The 22,918-nt window shown below is 43.2% G+C and overlaps 1 protein-coding gene across 4 annotated transcripts in view; it reads left to right on the top strand.

The window, feature by feature from the left end:
• Positions 1 to 22,918, top strand: part of LOC106563138 (netrin receptor UNC5D) — a 343,811-nt gene that overhangs the window by 15,048 nt on the left and 305,845 nt on the right. The window lies entirely within an intron of this gene.

Here is a 22,918-nt window from a genome sequence, read left to right as displayed (position 1 = left end):
GAAATGGTAAGATAAATTGGCATTCCACATGAAAAAGGTTACCGACTCCTCGTGTAGCCTATTACTGGCAACTTCAGGAGAGTAATGGCACAATCTACGAAAGCCAACAGTATCGGGAATAGTTGGGTCAGGTAAATATTTTTGTTCTTCTGGTTATCTAGATATCTTGCACCCTCTTGAGGCATTTGTCTTATTTCATCAAACCGTAACGCCTTGGTCACACCGACAGTGTCATTGTGCAAAATGGTACGCAGCATCATCAAGATATGTGTGCAACAAAAGTTCAACATTCACCTTTTGCTACCATTTCTGTCAAGCCATCTAAGCATACAGTTTGACTTATACGTTTGACAAATCCAACGTATGCACCTCACAGAACTCCCTACAATTGCCTCTGCAACGCAATGCTGCAAGGCAAACACAGCGTTCCATTGGAAATGAATGTACTTCTGGTGTACCAAAATGCAATGACGCTGTCGGTGTGATCGAGGCAGATACTTAAAGCGTCAGACAAGCTCAATGCATATAGTTGATTTTATTAAATCACATAGGGTGTGTCTAGTGCCATGTACCCTAGTGGTTAGACTAGTAATTGAAAAGGTTGCAAGATCAAATCCCTGAGCTCACAAGGTAAACATTTGTTGTTCTCTCCCTGAACAAGGCAGTTAACCCACTATTCCTAGGCTGTCATTGAAAATAAGAATTTGTTCTTAACTGACTTGCCTAGTTAAATAAAGATAAAATAAATATTTGGAAAAATACACATTTTAAAATTTCAAACAATCGATTGGTCAAAAGAATAGACAACTTCAATGTCAAGCCCTTAAAATTCTCCTCTCCACATTCACTCTTTTTACCGCTCTCTCTTTCTCTCTACTTCTCTCTCTCACTCTCTCCTTGCCTCTCTGCCCCCGTTCGCCAGTGGGAAACGCTTAACTGTCCAGAAAGCTTTCATTTCATAAATATATCCTCCCTCCCTCGCAGCTTCTGTCAGTGTAATTTGGTTTCAGCAGATTGTTGCTGTGACAAATGTTTAGGCTCTGGAGCCATTCCTCAGCTCACCTGATGGAGGGAGGAAGACAGTGGGATAGAGGGACGGATGGAGAGATAAGAGGACTAGGCAGAGGGGAAGGCAGGGGGGTTGGAGAGTGGCATGCCAGGGTATCTGATGTTATCCCTCATTGCCACGGCATCATTCATCAATAACAGCAAGCATCTGTCACCTTGCTCCCTGACAAATACATTTTGAGAGTAATCAAAAGCAAATACAAATGTAATGACTTTGAGGGCTGAGAAGGGAAAAAGGTGTGTGTTTGGAAAGGTTTTGATCCCGGGAAGGGAGAAAGTAAAGATTGGTGCCTGGATGAATCAATGAGTATGCACTTTGACAACATTGATACCTTTCAAATCAAATATAATTTTATTTGTCACATGCTTTGTAAACAACAGGTGTAGACTAATAGTGAAATGGTTACTTACGGGCATTTCCCAACAATGCAGAGAGAAAAAAAGACAAATAATAGAAAAATAGTAACACATGGAATAACAATAACTTGGCTATATACACGGGGTACCAGTACCGGGTCGATGTGCAGGGGTACGAGGTAATTGAGGTAGATATGCACATATACGTAGGGATAAAGTTACTAGGCAACAGGATAGATAAAACAGTAACAACAGTGTATGTGATGAGTCAAAAGATTTAGTGCAAAAAGGTCAATGCTTGGTGGTAGAAGCTGTTCAGGGTCCTGTTAGTTCCAGACTTGGTGCATCGGTACCACTTGCCGTGCGATAGCAGAGAGAACAGCCTATGACTTGGGTGGCTGAAGTCTGACAATTTTTAGGGCATTCCTCTGACACTGCCTGGTATAGAGGAGCTGAATTGTGCTATTTTGTGTATTTTTTGGCGCTGATTTTAACTTTTTATTTTTCTTAGTATGGCTATTGCTTGTCCTTGCGGATGGATGTATGGAAACACCAGCGCCACAATCGACTCATCAAATGGTAGTAATAATAATGAGAGAAATAGATTCAATGGCCTTAGACTGTGTGTCTAAACAAATTACTTAATGCTTGTAACACATCCATCTAATATGAAAGATAAACATATATCAATTTGTGCATCAATACTTTGCTATGCTCATATAAAACAACAATATAAGCTTTGCCATAAACCTTATCATATGAAAGTAGTTTTATGCAATGTGTAGTTATAGGTCAGTGAATTATCTGACAGTTCAAGTTAGCAAGCACAAGTTTTCAGAGGATCAACTGTATTTTGAAAACTAAAACATTTGATTTACTTATACAACTCAGTCTAGTAAATTATGGATTTAGCCAAATGATGGACTTAGTCAGTTCATACATATTTCATAGTGCCTTTGCCCGGTCTGTCCATCTGTCTTGTCCTCCCAGCCTGATTGGAGCGTTTGTGAGTGTCAGTGAGGTGCAGCATGAGGGATTTGACATTTACCATCACATGGGTATGCTCATTCTACAGTGGTCCCTGCAGTGTATGCTCAAACCGGTGTGATTAGAATGCTTATTTAGAACGTCCAGTTATGATTGATGCAATAGTCAGCGTTTGAGCTGGCCACACTGTTTTTTCACAGAAACATTTTGCACAAACAGTCCTTACAATGTTATGTCCTGAAAATGACCAGTTTATTTTTGGATGCAATGTTCAGACATTTACAGAGGTAGCGACAGCATAATACTATCATCCAATCCGGAAAATGTAGGCTACATTAGTCCTAGCGCTAACTGAGGAAAGATTGACGTAACACAAGAGGTCATATTTAGCTAACTCTCGGCTGACAGAAACCATAATATGAATTAGCTAATAGCAATTACTATTTACAATTCATCACATCACAGATAAGCTTACCACTGTTCAAAATAATTGAGTAAAACACTTTTTAAAAATGTCAAGTAATCTGACGATACGCAGTTTGTGTGCGCCTCCATGGTTTTTTTTTTGTTGTTGCGTCAACCAAAGAAAAGAAGAGGAGGCAAGATGAGTTTGGTCTGTTTGCAGTATGCATGTTGAAGGGGGTGTGCCATCTACCATCATTCACTTCTGAAAGTTTACTTGAAAGATCAGCCATCCCTTCACCTCATTTTGTTATAAAATCTTTGGTCTGAGAGATGTTTACGTGACACCCAGAATGCATTGTAGGATGTCAACAAACATGGCGGCACACATAAGCTGGCATATATCTTAAGATTAGCTCATCATAATTAGTACAACCTTAAAATACACACATCATATGTGTCCATTACAATTTATTACAATTTATGCAAGAATCGGAATGCATGATTTTTCACCAGTACTTGAAAACGTGAATAGAACAGTAAATACATTATGATCCATACATACGGTATGCTACAGTAGAAATGACAACACAGTATACAGAAAATAAGGCACTTAATTTGATTGGAATGCACACGCGCAAAGTTATTATTTGTAAGGAAAACAACAATGAAGGCAATGCGAGTGCCAACTGGAAAATGTGCCAGAGGGAAAAGTTTGTGCAAGGCCTAGTCTGACTGGAGATGCGCAAATCTCTGCATACTTGATCTGGGGAAGTGCTTGGGCTCTTGTCGAAGAGAGAAGTTTGTCCAGCTCAGTAAAGCCTCAACCATAAATTGTCCACAACAGTGAAATGGGCTACTTCTATGTAAATTAGGCGGAACACACCTCAATTCAAACTGTTGTCATAAAATGAAACTTGTTAGAAAATAATATGAAATTGACAAGTTGAAACATAGCCTATAGATTATTAACAGACAGTGTGTGCTGGTTTGAAGGCCTGTTGAGTAACAATCACATTTTGGAACAGTGAGTGCATTCTGACATCACATAAAAAACTCACGCTAGGGCGACCGTTAGAGATATTTGGAACTCACAAGTGAAAAGGTTAAGAGTCCCCTCTTGACGAATGAACCTTGCCTCATTCCCTCTGTCGTCAGGCACCGTGGCTTGAAAAACCAGCAAAGCACTTCCTTACTTACAATAACATTTCCAAAGCCATTTGAAGATCTCCTCTACGCTCTCTTTTTAATAGCCAAATCAGAAATGCTCAACTGCAGAAAATGCTCTAATGCAATATTAGCATTCGACATCAGCCTTGAACTGAACTGTTCAGATAGGTTATAGGTTATTCTGGGCAATCATAACTTTAGCTTCCTGTCGAAGGGTTCATGTAATAATCTCTCAATTAAATTCCTATTATTCATCAACACAAAAACATCTTTATTCTAACAACTTACTCTAACTACTTAAAACATCGTCACGCTTTCTTTAATTATTTAATTCACCTGTTACAACCTGTATTACTGTAGGTGATTTGGCCCCTGCAGAGCCAGGCACTTTGTTCTTTGAGCTGTGTTTTTCTTCCCAGAGTGGGTTTTGCCTTTGTCAGAGTATTTCAGTGGTTGGGTGTATAACAGCAAGCCTCCTGCTGTTCTGCTGTGGTGGGAGACAGAGCACTACGGGACAGAGAGGCACACCTGCGTATGTAGCAGCTGGTGGAGACCGCCCCACGAATCATTGCAAACCTGTCCCCACACGTCCTACCCCGCTCCCTTTCTACCTCCCTCTAGGTAACGCTCTCTGACTCCCTCTCCCCAGCTCAGTATCGCTGTATACTATTTCCTCCTCTCCCTTTTCTCTCTCGCTCTCTGATGTGCTATGCTGCTATGCTGGTGTCTACGACAGAAATGCATTATGGGTTTAATTGGCATACAAAAACTATTTTGCTATGGCACAATAGCACCGGAACTTCAAATGGAAAGGGGGTAGGGCAGGGACGGGGGTGCCATCCATGAGAAGACACAACTGCACTTGTCCGTCTACCCCTGGAGTTCACCCACCACACATCAGCTTGTTGTTTTCTCCCGGGCGGTCAGTAAGTGGGTGGCCCAGGGCCCGCTGGTGCTCAGGGTTGGTGGGTGGACGAGTCGGTTTACTCTGCCGATGACTGTCAACGTAATACCATTTGCTCCCCCTCATTTACATTTAAATGAAAACAAATGACAATTCATTTAAAAGTTAAATATGAGCGAGCGCGGTAACACGAGCCCCCCCCCCTCTGAATTCCTCCTCTCTTCCTTCCTGTCTATAGGCAGAGGGTATATTGAATTGAACAGCATAATCTAAATCTGTTTATCCACTGGGATACTGTTGTAGGTAATGTTTCCTTTCGATGCATTTGAGCAACAAGGCCGTGGCAAGGTTACGCGGCATTGAGTAAAGAGAGGGAACTTTGATGAGTGTCTCCTTCAACCCAAGGACTTCTGTCCACCATTAAGACTGATAACATCTATTGTTTTCATCGATGCGGAGTTCGCGGACGACATTCATCTAAGGCCACCTTTGTTTTGCAACACAGGCAGGTAGAATCGATAAAGAGCCGTGACTATCTCTGTTTAATTTAATCTCATGCGTTTTAAAGCACTCGCTGCTCTTCCTTCATAGCAGAGGACAAACCTGCCTCGAGCCACAGTGCCCTGCATGACTCTCATAATGTATGTACACATTATTATGGCTAGAGAGAGAGACGGAGAGAGAGATAGTGAAGGAGAAAAGCAGAGAATGACCTCTGCATAAGTTAACATTTACACTCTGGTGCCCTTAAATTGAGATTTTGTCTTCTTATCCCTCTGCTGTGCTCTGTGATCTCCGCTGTTTGAGTGACATGCCCTCATATTGGGCCTAGTCACAGCCTGAATACATATTTGTTAAAAATATTTATACTAGCAACTGATGAGGTTACCAGCGATGTCAAATGGCCACTGGCGGATGTGCGGTATGCAACAGCCCTAGCTCTGCAGGCAAGAACTGGTGCGATTGAGCGTTACAAAACGCTGAGTATAAGATAAGTGTCAGGTTGATCCCCTACTCAAAACAGAGCGGCTACACGTGTCCTGACAAAGCCTGTGTTCACCGCAATAAAGCGAACAAACACATCTCAAATTGAAATGTCAAGTTGAAGTGAACAGCCCTCGAATTGAAATGCAGAAATTGAAAAGAGTGACCAGCACCAGCACCAGCAGCCTTGATACAGTAACATCGCTTATGTGGCTACCTCCACAGGCATAACCAGGCCAGTATCCCACTGGGCACAAACTGGTTGAATCAACGTTGTTTCATGTAATTTGTCACCGTATTGTGACGTGGAATCTACGTGTAAAATACATTGGATTTGCAAAAAGTTATCAGTTGTTTGAGGGTGAAATTTCCGCCACAGGATGTGGTTATCATGGTAACCAATTTTTAAAATAGACAACGCCTGTTTAAAATATATGTTACATTTGTACCTCTGAAACAACGTCAGACCTTCAACGTTATAGCCACTAAAAGAACAAAAAAAAATTTTTTTTTTTTTTTGCCACTAAAAATCAGCACCTCCTACTGGAGAATTGATCTTTATACGGCAGGGTTCTCCAACCCTGTTCCTGGAGAGATACCGTTCTGTAGGTTATCACTCCAACCCCAATCATGCACACCGGATAGTAATAATCAGCTGGTTGATAAGCTGAATCAGGGGAGCTACTATTGGGTTGGTGCAAAAACCTAAAGAAGGGCAGTGACGTAAATTATTTAAGTAAAAATACTTTAAAGCACTACTTAAGTCGTTTTTTGGGGTATCTGTACTTTACCATTTGTATTTTTGACAACTTTTACTTCACTACATTCCTAAAGGGAATAATGTACTTTTACTCCATTAATTTTCCCTGACACCCAAAAGTACTCGTTACATTTTGAATGCTTAGCAGGATATGAAATGGTCCAATTAGTGCACTTATCAAGAGAACATCACTGGTCATCCCTACTGCCTCTGATCTGGAGGACTCACTTAACACAAATGCTTCGTTTGTAAATTATGTTGGTGTACCCCTGGCAATCCATAAATAAAAAACAAGAAAATTGTGCCGTCTGGTTTGCTTAATATAAGGAATTTGAAATATATTTAAAACCAAATACTTTTACTCAAGTAGTATTTTACTGGGTGACATCATTTTCTATTAAGGTACACTATATATCCAAAGTATGTAGACATGCCTTCAAATTAGTGGATTTGGCTATTTCAGCCACAGGTATTGCTGACAGGTGCATAAAATTGAGCACACAAGCTAGCAATCTACATAGACAAACATTGGCTGTAGAATGGCCTTACTGCAGAGCTCAGTGACTTTCAATGTGGCACCGTCATAGGATGCCACCTTTCTAACAAGTCAGTTCGTCAAATGTCTGCCCTGCTAGAGCTGCCCCGGTCAACTGTAAGTGCTGTTATTGTTAAGTTGAAACTTCTAGGAGCAACAACGTGAAGTGGTAGGCCACAAAAGCTCACAGAATGGAACCGCCGAGTGCTGTAGCGTGTAAAAATGGTCTGTCCTTGGTTGCAACACTCTACGAAGTTCCAAACTGCCTCTGGAAGCAACGCCAGCATAAGAACTGTTCGTCGGGAGGTTCATGAAATGGTTTTCCATGGCCGAGCAGCCGCACACAAGCCGAAGATCACCATGCGCAATGCCAAGTGTCGGCTGAAGTGGTGTAAAGCTTGCCATCATTGGACTCTGAAATTACAAATTAAATGTACCCATACTTTATCACTCATATGTCATCAATGATGCTATTTAAGACTATATAACATTTGCAAATTCATCAACAGCGATTGTTTCAATTCAACCCAAGATTAAACAAAAAAATAGGCACTATGTATTGGCCTAGGGTTTCAAACTTTGGTTGAGATCAAATGTAATCAAGTTAATAATGTATATGTTGGATTCACGTCTCCATCAACTAAAAATTAAGTTAAAGAATAAAGACTAAATCAAATAAACTACATTTAAAGTTATTTGATTTGATTTAGACCTATTCTTTAACTTGGTTGAGATGGAGACATGAATCCAACAAATCAATAAAATCTATGTAATATTATGTTGGCAACCAACTACAATTCAGTATCACTTTTGCAATACAGTAAATAGCCTATTAACTTCTTTACAAGTTAAATTGATATGTTAGATTCACGTCTCAAGAATAGGATTAAGCCAGTGGCTCAGATAAAGCTGTCCAAGCAGTAGTAGGTACCATCTCCTTTACAGTGCCTTCAGAAAGGATTCATACTCCTTGACTTATTCAACATTTTGTTGTTACAGCCTGAATTCAACATGTATTAACTATGTTTTTTCTCACCCATCTACACACTAAAACCCATAATGACAAAGTAAAAAAACATGTTTTTATTTTTTGCTATTTTATTTCATTTGATCAACCTTGAGACAGCACTAAAACTTACATTTTACATTTTTACATTTTAGTCATTTAGCAGATGCTCTTATCCAGAGCGACTTACAGTAGTGAATGCATACATTTCATTTTCATTTCATACAATTTATTTTCTTCTTCGTACTTGGCCCCCCGTGGGAATCGAACCCACAACCCTGGCGTTGCAAACACCATGCTCTACCAACTGAGCTACGGGGAAGGCCAACTTGATTGGAGTCCACCTGTGGCCAATTCAATTGTTTGGAATTGATTTAAAAAGAAACACACCTGTCTATATGAGGTCCCACAGTTGACAGTTCATGTCAGAGCAGAAACTATACAACGAAGTCCAAGGAACTGGCTGTAGATTGCAGAGGTAGAATTGTGATGAGGCATATCTGGGGAATGGTATAAAACCATTTCTAGAGTGTTGAAAGATTCCAAGAGCATAGTGGTCTCCATCATTGGGAAATGGAAAAAATATGGAACTACCCAGACTCTGCCTCGAGCTGGCCGTTCGACCAAACTGAGCAACTGGGCAAGATGGACCATGGTCAGGGAGGTGAGCAAGAACCCAAAGACCACTGACAGAACTACAGAGTTCCTTGGCTGAGATGGGAGAACCTGCCAGAAGGACAACAATTTATACAGCACTTTTCCAGACGAAAAGACCAGGCACAGCTCATCACCCGTCTAACACCATCCCTACCGTGAAGCAAGGTGGGGGCAGCCAGGGATGGGCAAAAATTACAAAATACAATTACAAAATACCATGAAAGTAAAGGTATCAAAATATATACATGTTTTAAAATATATTTGCAAGTAGTCGGCCTGAACAGCAACAAGAGTGTCTGCTAAATGACCAAAACCTCTATGTGAAAATGAACATACCAAAATGAACTGCAAAGCACACTGGGGTATTAGTATTGGGCTTACGGGAGGGTATTGCCTGGGGGGCTTAACTTGGCATATTGCGCTCTAGCTACTCCTTGTGGCGGACCGGGCACCTGCAGGCTGACCACAGTCATCAGTTGAATGTGGTTTCCAACCGACACATTGGTGGGCTGGCTTCCGGGTTAAGCGTGCGGGTGTTTTGGAGGACGCATGACTCCACCTTAGCCTCTTCTGAGCCAGTTGGAGAGTTGCAGTGACGAGACAAGATCGGAATTGGATGTCAATAAATTTGGGGAGAAAATCCAAATCCAGATGTGCAAAGCTGAAACAGACATACCCAAGATGGCTCAAAGCTGTATTCTCCCCCAAAGGTGCTTCTGCAAAGTATTGACACGGGTGTGAATACTTATGTAAATTAGATATGTATTTCATTTACAATAATTTTGCTAACATTTCTAAAAACATGTTTTCACTTTGTCATTATAGGATATTGTGTGTGTAGATGGGTGAATTCAGGCTGTAACACAACAAAATGTGGAATACGTCAAGGGGTATTCCACAAGCGTCCCACCTAGCCCATAGAGGTTAAGAAGATGAGCACTTTACCCGCTGTGCCTTGGTCCAATCCTTACGACGCCTATGACACTAGGACTGTCTGAGAGTAGTCTGAGAGAGGGGCATAATTAGAGGAGCTGTGTAAACTGAAAACTAGCTGTTATTGGCAGAGAGGAGGGCAAACTCTCTTTGCTATTGGTATATTAACTCACCAGGTGGTCAACAACAAAAAACACCCAGCCAAACAAGCTGAAATATTTGGCAGTTTTTTGAGGTCAGGGCTTTGTGAGAGCCACTCCAATACCTTGACTTTGTTGTCCTTAAGCCATTTTGCCACAACTTTGGAAGTATGCTTGAGGTCATTGTCCATTTGGAAGACCCATTTGTGACCAAGCCTTAACTTCCTGACTGATGTCTTGAGATGTTGCTTCAATATGTACACAATTTTCCTACCTCATGATGCCATCTATTTTGTGAAGTGCACCAGTCCCTCCTGCAGCAAAGCACCCCCACAACATGATGCTGCCACCCCCATGCTTCACGGTTGGGATGGTGTTCTTCGGCTTGCAAGCGTCCCCCTTTTTCCTCCTAACATAACCATGGTCATTATGGCCAAACAGCTCTATTTTTGTTCCATCAGACCAGAGAAAATTTCTCCAAAAAGTACGATATTTGCCCCCATGTGCAGTTGCAAACCATAGTCTGGCTTTTTATGTAGGTTTTGGCGCAGTGGCTTCTTCCTTGCTGAGTGGGCTTTCAGGTTATGTTGATATAGGACTTGTTTTACTGTGGATATGGATACTTTAGTACCTGTTTCCTCCAGCATCTTCACAAGGTCCTTTGCTGTTGTTCTGGGATAGATTTGCACTTTTCGCACCAAAGTACGTTCATTTCTAGGAGACAGAATGCGTCTCCTTCCTGAGCGGTATGACGGCTGCGTGGTCCCAATGGTGTTTACACTTGCGTACTATTGTTTGTACAGATGAACGTGGCTCCCAAGGATGAACCAGACTTGTAGAGGTCTAAAATATTTTTTCTGAGGTCTTGGCTGGTTTCTTTTGATTCTCCCATGATGTCAAGCAAAGAGGCACTGAGTTTGAAGGTAGGCCTTGAAATACAGTCACAGGTACACCTCCAATTGACTCAAATTATGTCAATTAGCCTATCAGAAGCTTCTAAAGACATGACATCATTTTCTGGAATTTTCCAAGCTGTTAAAAGGCTTCTGACCAACTGGAATTGTGATACAGTGAATTATAAGTGAAATAATCTGTCTGTAAACAATTGTTGGAAAAATGACTTGTGTCATGCACAAAGTAGATGTCCTAACCGACTTGCCGAAACTATATTTTGTTCAAAAGAAATTTGTAGAGTGGTTGAAAAACGAGTTTTAATGAATCCAACCTATATAAAAATAAATTTGATTGAAGTATGTAAACTTCCGACTTCATCTATATATATTTCCACGCTATGGGGTTGGAATAATACTGTGTAATTGTGAAAACTATGATAATGCACTTTTACTGTGAGATCCCAAAATTTGTGGGCAGAACTGAAAAAGTGTGTGTGAGCAAGGAGGCCTACAAACCTGACTCAGTTACACCAGCTCTGTCAGGAGGAGTTGGCCAAAATTCACCCAACTTGTTGTGGGAAGCTTGTGGAAGGCTACCCGAAACGTTTGACCCAAGTTAACCTCTCTAGGGTATGTGGGACGAAATCGTCAACAGCCAGTGGAATCCCGTGGCGCGTTATTCAAATACCTTAGAAATGCTATTACTTCAATTTCTCAAACATGTGACTATTTTACACCATTTTAAAGACAAGACTCTCGTTAATCTAACCACACTGTCCGATTTCAAAAAGGCTTTACAACGAAAGCAAAACATTAGATTATGTCAGCAGAGTACCAAGCCAGAAATAATCAGACACCCATTTTTCAAGCTAGCATATAATGTCACATAAACCCATACCACAGCTAAATGCAGCACTAACCTTTGATGATATTCGTCAGATGACACTTCTAGGACATTATGTTATACAATACATGCATGTTTTGTTCAATCAAGTTCATATTTATATCAAAAACCAGCTTTTTACATTAGCATGTGACGTTCAGAACTAGCATACCCACCGCAAACTTCCGGTGAATTTACTAAATTACTCACGATAAACGTTCACAAAAAACATAACAATTATTTTGAGAATTATAGATACAGAACGCCTTTATGCAATCGATATGTCTGATTTTAAAATAGCTTTTCGGCAAAAGCACATTTTGCAATATTCTGAGTAGATAGCCCAGCCATCATGGGCTAGCTAAATTGACACCCACCAGGTTTGGCCCTCACCAAACTCCAATTTACTATTAGAAAAATTGGATTACCTTTGCTGTTCTTCGTCAGAATGCACCCCCAGGACTTCTACTTCAATAACAAATGTTGGTTTGGTTCAAAATAATCCATAGTTATGTTCAAATATCCTCTGTTTTGTTCGTGCGTTCAAGACACTATCCGAAGGGTGACGAAGGGTGACGCGCCCGACGCGTTTCGTGACAAAATATTTCAAAATATTCCATTACCGTACTTCGAAGCATGTCAACCGCTGTTTAAAATCAATTTTTATGCGATTTTTCTCGTAAAAAAGCGATAATATTCCGACCGGGAAACCCTGTTTACGTTCAAAGACAGAGAAAATAAAAACATGGTGTCGCCTTGTGCATGCGCCTCAGTCTCATTGTTCTCTGATCGACCATTATCCAAATGCGCTACTGTTTTTCAGCCAGGGCCTGCAAAGACATCATTCACCGGTTTGCCGCCTTTTGAGAGCCTATGGGAGCCGTAGGAAGTGTCACGTTACAGCAGAGATCCTCAGTTTTAAATAAAGAGAGTGTAGAAGCCCAAGAAATGGTCAGAGAGGGCGCTTCCTGTAAGGAATCTTCTCAGGTTTTTGCCTGCCATATGAGTTCTGTTATACTCACAGACACCATTCAAACAGTTTTAGAAACTTTAGGGTGTTTTCTATCCAAAGCCAATAATTATATGCATATTCTAGTTTCTGGGCAGTAGTAATAACCAGATTAAATCGGGTACGTTTTTTATCCGGCCGTGCAAATACTGCCCCCTACCTTAGAGAGGTTAAACAATGTAAAGGCAATGATACCAAATACTAATTGAGTGTATGTAAACTTCTGACCCACTGGGAATGTGATGAAAAAAATAAAAGCTGAAATCATTCTCTCTACTATTTTTCTGACATTTCACATTCTTAAAATAAAGTGGTGATCCTAACTGACCTAAGACAGGGAATTCTTACTAGGATTGAATGTCAGGAATTGTGAAAAACTGAGTTTAAATGTATTTGGCTAAGGTGTATGTAAACTTCCGACTTCAACTGTATATATAACACAGGAAGATCATGTTTTTGATTGCACTACCTCATTAACAATTGATTTAAGGCTAACCTATCCTTGGGATAACATGGCTAAATCATCGAGAGGCTTGACTTGAGAGTTTGTGGTTAGAGCTACCTTATTACTGCAATAAACACATACCACCATAAATACTGAATGGTAGTCATGCTAACCACTTCCATTCTGCCACGTCATTGTGACAACAGTCCATCCCTCTAAAGCAACGAACGATACTGCAATCTACCAGCACCCCTGTAACCTTTTCTCTTCTAAAGTCTGTGTGTTGGATATCAGTCATCCAAAACAAGATGCTGAAAAAAGAGGGTGATAAACCCCAATCGCCCGGCAGGCATGCTGAGTCACCTTCCTCCTCCCTTTTGTTCTAGCCATTTTCTCCACTCCTCTGTCTCATCCATCACTTTATCTATCTCTACCTGTGTGGTTTACCCAAAGACTGAACGGACTGACCATCAGAGCTGATTGCAATCTTTAGAAAGAACAAAGAAAAAAAACAGAAGGTAAAGTAATAGTGAGTGAATCGATAGGGCGATGGAGAGGAGAGTGAGACGTGGAACTCCAGCAGAGGACACAAGGGGAATCTCTTTTCTCGACAGTGTAATCTGGCTGTGCAAGGAGAAGAGGAGGACGAGTGGTGTGTGAGGCAGGCGCTTGGGGGCCTAATTAAAGAAAGGTTGTCGTAGAGCCGGCCCCTGATCCGCTGCTCCTCTCCTCACCACACTGAAGCAGAGTTGACACGATCCATATCCTGGTCAATACAACCAGGCCTACCCAGTCAAACCCAATGAGTGTGTACCTGAGCATGGTCCCACAGGAAGTGAAAACAAAAGACTACTATTGCTCACAGGTAGCTCCATTTGGGAGGTGTAGGCTACCATTAATTTTACCTACGCGTCTTAATTACAAATTCGATTTTTTTTATCGTCAGTTTCTTTGATCAATGTGTTATTGATTTGTTATTTATGGAAAACTGGGTGTGGGCTGAAGGAGGAAACTGCCCTTTAAGCAGTGTTACAGGTTTTGTTTTTTCTATGTATATTTTGAGGTAGCACGTTAGCACGTAGGGTGCATCGATTAATGTCACACCTGTGCTGGCTTGCCCATCTCGGTAGTCGGAAGGTGTCTCATCTGTGTTAGTCCAGGTGATATTTAAGAGTGGCTGGCCCAGTGCTTCAGTTGCGCTTGAGAGATGATGGGAGAGCTACAATTCACGTCAGCTGAGGTGCGATTTCGAGCTCAACCGATTTGAAAGAAGACAGAGTTTTGTTTTGATCTGCTTTATTTTTACCTCCCACCCTACGTTGAGTTTTTTTATTTTAGTATGTCTTTTCGGAGGAATACCTAGTGGAAATCCATGGTGGGTGTCTTTTAGAATCCCTTACTAGTGGCTTTGCCAACTTTCAGTGGGCACCCACATGTATGCCTTTCAGAATCCCATTTGAACCCATTTCTGTTTTATTTTGGTTGTTAGTGATTTTCCTTGTTAGTTCCCTTATTGTGAGCGCCATTTTGAGTTTGTCATGTGGGAACGTAACAAAATGGAGACTCGACCGGGATAATTGTTTCCCATGAGGATGATAGTTGCTCTAATCACCAAATCTAAAGCTCTGCTGTGCCCAGATATTTGTGTGTTCAAAATACACTTTTGTGGCAGAGTTTCTGTCACTGACATCCACCCAAAGGGGTTATAATATTGGAATCATTTTGAAAGTTGCATGAAGACATTCTTATAAAATAAAAACCATTAACTTTAAGTTGGAATCATTTGTGGAAAACCTTACATGGGAGATGCTAGATCAATGTACAAAGGCAAATCTGCTCGTCATTGCAAAGCATTATGACATCAAAAATGAACATGCTGATTGAAAAGCAATAATTAAAGAGTTAGTCTATACTGCTTTGGTGGAGGAGCAAATCCTTCCGGAGAGGGAGGATGATGAACAGGGTCCTACAGGTGGTAGAGTACACCTCATAGACGTACAACTGCGAGAGGTTGAACTAAAGGCAAACTAGGAACATAAATTAGAGCTTGAGCACAAGGAAAAGGAAAGAGAACGTGTGACCAGACTAGCAAAAAGAAGAAGGTGCGCATGCCATTCAATTGAAAAAGTAATCGATCTGGAAGTACTCTGAATCCAGGCAGGCCATCCTGCACCCTCAGAGTTTGATCTTTGTCGGAACAGCCAACCTTTTTCAGCATTTTTTTGTTGTTGTGTTTTGTCGTCCTCCCCCTTTTTTTTCTCCCCAATTTCGATCTTCTCCCCAATTTCAAGTTATGCGTCCTCCGAAACATGACCCGCCTAACTGCGCTCCTCTTACATCTAGGCGTTCCACTAGCGGAACCCCGTTCCGCCAGTGGAACCCCTAGCCAACAGCCAATGGGATCGTATGGCGCGAAATACAAAAACCTCAAAAATCCAATAATTTCAATTTTTTCAAACATACAACTATTTTACACCATTTGAAAGATAAACCTCTCCTGAATCCAACCACGTTGTCCGATTTCGAAAAGGCTTTACAGCGAAAGCAAAACATTAGATTATGTTAGGAGAGTACATAGACCAAAATAACCACACATCCATTTTCCAAGCAAGCATATATGTCAATAAAACCCCAAAAACAGCTAAATGAAGCACTAACCTTTGATCTTCATGAGATGACACTCCTAGGACATTATGTTATACAATACATGTATGTTTTGTTCAATCAAGTTCATATTTATACCCAAAAACAGCTTTTTACATTGGCGCGTGATGTTCAGAAAATGTATTCCCACCAAATACTTCCGGTGAATTTACAAAAATACTCATCATAAACGTTGACAAAATACATAACAATTATTTTAAGAATTATAGATACAGAACTCCTTTATGCAATCGCTGTGTCAGATTTTGAAATAGCTTTTCGGCGAAAGCACATTTTTCAATATTCTGAGTACATAGCTCGTCATCACGGCAAGCTATTCAGACACCCGCCAAGTTCAGGGCAACCTAAACTCAGAATTAGTATTAGAAATATTGTATTACCTTTGCTGATCTTCGTCAGAATGCACTCCCAGGACTGCTACTTCCACAACAACTGTTGTTTTTGTTCAAAATAATCCATAGTTATGTCCAAATTCCTCCGTTTTGTTTGTGCATTCAGGTCACTATCCAAAGCGTAACGCGCGAGCGCATTTCGAGACACAAAATGTCAAAATGTTCCATTACCGTACTTAGAAGCATGTCAAACGCTGTTTAAAATCAATTTTTATGGTATTTTTAACGTAAAATTGTGATAATATTCCAACCGGACAATAGTGTATTCATTCAAGGAGGAAAAGAAATAACAGTGTGCTCACGGGAACGCGCATATCCAATCTCTTTGTCCCCAGGCAGACCACTCAGAAACTGATCTACTATACTCTGCCCAGTGACAGGGGAATGCTCAAAACACTTTGAAGGCTTTAGACAGCCAATGAAAGCCTTAGAAAGTGCAACGTGACAGCACAGATACTGTAGTTTTCGAAAGGGACTAGAAGGAAGAACTACATTTCTCAGATCCTACACTTCATGGTTGAATTTTTCTAAGGTTTTTTCCTGCCATATGAGTTCTGTTATACTCACAGACACCATTCAAACCGTTTTAGAAACGTCAGAGTGTTTTATATCCAAATCTAATAATAATATGCATATTCTCGTTTCTGGGCAAGAGTAGTAACCAGTTTAAATCGAGTATGTTTTTTCATCCGGCCATGAAAATACTGCCCCCTATCCATTTCAGGTTAACACCTGCCGGCTTAACCTGGAAGCCAACCACACCAATGTGTCGGAGGAAAAACCGCCCAACTGGTGACCGGGATCAGCTTCCAGGCACCCAGCCCACCACAAGGAGTTGCTAGAGTGCGATGAGCCAAGTAAAGCCCCCCCCCCCCGGCAAACCCTCCGTTAACGTGGACGACACTGGGCCAATTGTGTACTGTCCTACGGGACTCTCGGCCACTGCCGGTTGTGGCACAGCCCGGGAATGAACCTGGTTCTGTAGTAACACCTCTAGCACTGCGATGCAGTGCCTACGACCGCTGCACCATTCGGGAGGCCCATCTTGTACTGCATTTTAAACTAAAAAGAGGTGGATGTATATTTTACTGTGTTTGAGCAGATTGCCACATCCCTAAAATGGCTGTGAGACATTTGGTCGCTGCTCCTCCAAAGGGTTCTTTTGGGAGAAGCTCAGAAAGTGTACGCCACGATCTCTTGACCAGAATTCAGATTATAACACTTTTAAAGCTTTTCTCCTTCAGGTTTACGAGTTGGTCCGAGGCATACAGACAACAGTTCTGTAAATTATAAAAGACAGAATCACAAAGCCATGTTGAGTTCGCAAGGGAACAAGCATGTCCTTTTGATCAGTGGTGTGGTTTTCAAGAGGTGAAGAACCTTGAGGATTTAAAGACACTCCTACTTCTTGAGCAGTTCAAGAATTGCCTTCACGAAAGGGTTGCTACCTACATGCATTAGCACAATGATCTCACTTTTGAGAAGCTGCAGATGAGTTTGTGTTGTCACATAAAACTACCTTAAACAACAAAGCACCCAGTAGTTATCCCTACACAAAAGCAGTCCAGAGAAGTCACCTTCTACTGGGAGGTTTCAGTCCTTTTCTACAGTGCCCAAAGATAAAGATTGGCAGAAAACTGTTTTTTCTTTTCCGCCAGTTTTTCATTACTGCCGTGAGAAAGGGCACATTGTCTCTCAGTGTCCTAAGTTGAAACAGAAATATTAGACAGAGATAAAGCAGTTTATTCTTGTGGTAGCACTCCAGCCCATTAAGTCTTTGGTTTGGACCGGTATCTCCTAAACAAGATTTTCGATCAGATGTGTATGAACCCTTTGTTTCAGATGGGTTCGTGTCTCTGCAGAGTGGGAATGCTGTTAAGCAGCTGGTGAAGTTACTGCGAGACACTGGGGCAGCCCAGTCCCTCATTTTGGAGGGTGTTTTGCCTTTGTTTGGTACTTCAGCAACTGGTTACAGTGTGTTAGTACAAGGCATGGAGATGGGTTGCATGGAAGTTCCTTTGTATAATGTGAAACTGGAGTTGGGTCTTGTTTCTGGTTCCGCTGTTGTTGGATTGAGGCCTAGCCTACCGTTGAAGAGGACTCATTCATTTTGGGAAACAATTTGGCTGGAGGGAAGATTGTGGCAAGTCCTGTTGTTTGTAAGGAACCCAGTGTAGAGGAACCCGATGGGTTATCAGAAAAGTACCCTAGAGTGTTCCCAGTATGTGCCGTTACATGTGCTATGTCTAAGAATATTACCGGGATCAAGTCTAGTGTTGAGGAGGATGTCAGCGATCCCACCATTGTCGATCTGTCTGAGATGTTTATGAGTGATCCTGATTTTGGTAAACTTCCTGATTTTACCTCTCCTTTGAAAACCCCAGCGAGTTTGTAGGACCACTGAAGGAAGAGAGGGTTCCTACAGTTGACACTTCGATGTCTAGGAAGCAGCTGATTGCTGAACAGAGTAAAGATATTTACCTCTCCCCTCATTTTGCTGAGATATGTCTAGAGGAGGAGGTTGATAAAGTTTGTGTGGGTTACTTTGACAGAGATGGTGTTCTAATGAGGAAATGGCATTCTCGCGCCACTTCTGGGCAAGACGATTAGCCCAGTGTATCCGAAATTGTCGTTCCAGTTACGCTTTGACAAGAGATAGTGAGGTTGGGTCATGATGGTAGTATGGCAGGCCATTTTGGGATCAACAAGATGTATGACCATATCTTGCATAACTACTTCTGGCCTGGTCTGAAACAGAATGTTGTGGCTTAATCCTGTTGTGTTTGCCAGCCGACAGGTAAACCGAGCCATTTTTTTTTTTTTACCTTTATTTAACTAGGCAAGTCAGTTAAGAACAAATTCTTATTTACAATGACAGCCTAGGAACAGTGGGTTAACTGCCATGTTCAGTTGTTCAGGGGCAGAATGACAGATTTTTACCTTTGTCAGCTCTGGCCTGACTGCCATTAGGTACCGAGATGAGATCCTCAGACCCCTTGTGAGATCATATGCTGGTGCGGTTGGCCCTGGGTTCCTCCTAATGCAAGACAATGCTAGACCTCATGTGGCTGGAGTGTGTCAGCAGTTCCTGCAAGAGGAAGGCATTGATGCTATGGACTGGCCCGCCCGTTCCCCAGACCTGAATCCAATTGAGCACATCTGGGACATTTTACATTTACATTTAAGTCATTTAGCAGACGCTCTTATTCAGAGCGACTTACAAATTGGTGCATTCACCTTATAATATCCAGTGGAACAACCACTTTACAATAGTGCATCTAAATCTTTTAAGGGGGGGTTAGAAGGATTACTTTATCCTATCCCAGGTATTCCTTAAAGAGGTGGGGTTTCAGGTGTCTCCGGAAGGTGGTGATTGACTCCGCTGTCCTGGCGTCGTGAGGGAGCTTGTTCCACCATTGGGGTGCCAGAGCAGCGAACAGTTTTGACTGGGCTGAGCGGGAACTGTGCTTCGTCAGAGGTAGGGAGGCGAGCAGGCCAGAGGTGGATGAACGCAGTGCCCTTGTTTGGGTGTAGGGCCTGATCATAGCCTGAAGGTACGGAGGTGCCGTTCCCCTCACAGCTCCGTAGGCAAGCACCATGGTCTTGTAGCGGATGCGAGCTTCGACTGGAAGCCAGTGGAGAGAGCGGAGGAGCGGGGTGACGTGAGAGAACTTGGGAAGGTTGAACACCAGACGGGCTGCGGCGTTCTGGATGAGTTGTAGGGGTTTAATGGCACAGGCAGGGAGCCCAGCCAACAACGAGTTGCAGTAATCCAGACGGGAGATGACAAGTGCCTGGATTAGGACCTGCGCCGTTTCCTGTGTGAGGCAGGGTCGTACTCTGCGAATGTTGTAGAGCATGAACCTACAGGATCGGGTCACCGCCTTGATGTTAGTGGAGAACGACAGGGTGTTGTCCAGGGTCACGCCGAGGCTCTTAGCACTCTGGGAGGAGGACACAAGGGAGTTGTCAACCGTGATGGCGAGATCATGGAACGGGCAGTCCTTCCCCGGGAGGAAGAGCAGCTCCGTCTTGCCGAGGTTCAGCTTGAGGTGGTGATCCGTCATCCACACTGATATGTCTGCCAGACATGCAGAGATGCGATTCGCCACCTGGTTATAAGAAGGGGGAAAGGAGAAGATTAATTGTGTGTCGTCTGCATAGCAATGATAGGAGAGACCATGTGAGGATATGACAGAGCCAAGTGACTTGGTGTATAGCGAGAATAGGAGAGGGCCTAGAACAGAGCCCTGGGGGACACCAGTGGTGAGAGCACGTGGTGCGGAGACAGATTCTCGCCACGCCACCTGGTAGGAGCGACCTGTCAGGTAGGACGCAATCCAAGCGTGGGCCGCGCCGGAGATGCCCAGCTCGGAGAGGGTGGAGAGGAGGATCTGATGGTTCACAGTATCAAAGGCAGCAGATAGGTCTAGAAGGATGAGAGCAGAGGAGAGAGAGTTAGCTTTAGCAGTGCGGAGAGCCTCCGTGACACAGAGAAGAGCAGTCTCAGTTGAATGCCCAGTCTTGAAACCTGACTGATTAGGATCAAGAAGGTCATTCTGAGAGAGATAGCAAGAGAGCTGGCCAAGGACGGCACGTTCAAGAGTTTTGGAGAGAAAAGAAAGAAGGGATACTGGTCTGTAGTTGTTGACATCGGAGGGATCGAGTGTAGGTTTTTTCAGAAGGGGTGCAACTCTCGCTCTCTTGAAGACGGAAGGGACGTAGCCAGCGGTCAAGGATGAGTTGATGAGCGAGGTGAGGTAAGGGAGAAGGTCTCCGGAAATGGTCTGGAGAAGAGAGGAGGGGATAGGGTCAAGTGGGCAGGTTGTTGGGCGGCCGGCCGTCACAAGACGCGAGATTTCATCTGGAGAGAGAGGGGAGAAAGAGGTCAAAGCACAGGGTAGGGCAGTGTGAGCAGGACCAGCGGTGTCGTTTGACTTAGCAAACGAGGATCGGATGTCGTCAACCTTCTTTTCAAAATGGTTGACGAAGTCATCCGCAGAGAGGGAGGAGGGGGGGGGGGGAGGAGAATTCAGGAGGGAGGAGAAGGTAGCAAAGAGCTTCCTAGGGTTAGAGGCAGATGCTTGGAGTTTAGAGTGGTAGAAAGTGGCTTTAGCAGCAGAGACAGAAGAGGAAAATGTAGAGAGGAGGGAGTGAAAGGATGCCAGGTCCGCAGGGAGGCGAGTTTTCCTCCATTTCCGCTCGGCTGCCCGGAGCCCTGTTCTGTGAGCTCGCAGTGAGTCTTCGAGCCACGGAGCAGGAGGGGAGGACCGAGCCGGCCTGGAGGATAGGGGACAGAGGAAATCAAAGGATGCAGAGAGGGAGGAGAGGAGGGTTGAGGAGGCAGAATCAGGAGATAGGTTGGAGAAGGTTTGAGCAGAGGGAAGAGATGATAGGATGGAAGAGGAGAGAGTAGCGGGAGAGAGAGAGCGAAGGTTGGGACGGCCCAATACCATCCGAGTAGGGGCAGAGTGAGAAGTGTTGGATGAGAGCGAGAGGGAAAAGGATACAAGGTAGTGGTCGGAGACTTGGAGGGGAGTTGCAATGAGATTAGTGGAAGAACAGCATCTAGTAAAGATGAGGTCAAGCGTATTGCCTGCCTTGTGAGTAGGGGGGGAAGGTGAGAGGGTGAGGTCAAAAGAGGAGAGGAGTGGAAAGAAGGAGGCAGAGAGGAATGAGTCAACGGTAGACGTGGGGAGGTTAAAGTCACCCAGAACTGTGAGAGGTGAGCCATCCTCAGGAAAGGAACTTATCAAGGCGTCAAGCTCATTGATGAACTCTCCAAGGGAACCTGGAGGGCGATAAATGATAAGGATGTTAAGCTTGAAAGGGCTGGTAACTGTGACAGCATGGAATTCAAATGAGGAGATAGACAGATGGGTCAGGGGAGAAAGAGAGAATGTCCACTTGGGAGAGATGAGGATTCCAGTGCCACCACCCCGCTGGCTCGATGCTCTAGGGGTATGCGAGAACACGTGGGCAGACGAGGAGAGAGCAGTAGGAGTAGCAGTGTTATCTGTGGTAATCCATGTTTCCGTCAGCGCCAGGAAGTCTAGGGACTGGAGGGTAGCATAGGCTGAGATGAACTCAGCCTTGTTGGCCGCAGACCGGCAGTTCCAGAGGCTGCCGGAGACCTGGAACTCCACGTGGGTCGTGCGCGCTGGGACCACCAGGTTAGAGTGGCAGCGGCCACGCGGTGTGGAGCGTTTGTATGGCCTGTGCAGAGGGGAGAGAACAGGGATAGACAGACACATAGTAGACAAGCTACAGAAGAGGCTACGCTAATGCAAAGGAGATTGGAATGACAAGTGGACTACACGTCTCGAATGTTCAGAAAGTTAAGCTTACGTTGCAAAAATCTTATTGACTAAAATGACGAAAATGATACAGTACTGCTGGCTGGTGGAGTAGGCTAGCTAGCAGTGGCTGCGTTGTTGACTTTGAACGTGTAGCTGGCTAGGTAACCTCGATAGTTTCAGTACTACACCTTGTCATGATACAAAGCAACTTTGTAGCTAGCTAGCTAACATAACACTAATCAAGACGTTCCTTGTAATGTATTTAGTTTCTACAATGCTGCTCGTCGGTAACAGTTGGCTGGGTTAGGAAAAATGGCGTCGCGGGGGACGGAAATAGCTGGCTAGCTAACCTCGATGGCTGGCTAGCTAACCTCGATAATTACTAAACTACACAATTATCAAGCTATGACAAAGACAACTAAGTAGCTAG

This window comes from Salmo salar, chromosome 11 (genome assembly GCF_965601325.2).
Source record: "Salmo salar chromosome 11, fSalSal1, whole genome shotgun sequence".
NCBI classification, from domain to species: Eukaryota; Metazoa; Chordata; class Actinopteri; order Salmoniformes; family Salmonidae; genus Salmo; species Salmo salar.
The sequence above is the reverse complement of the archived record's forward strand: the minus strand, read 5'-3'. Positions and strand labels throughout refer to the sequence as shown.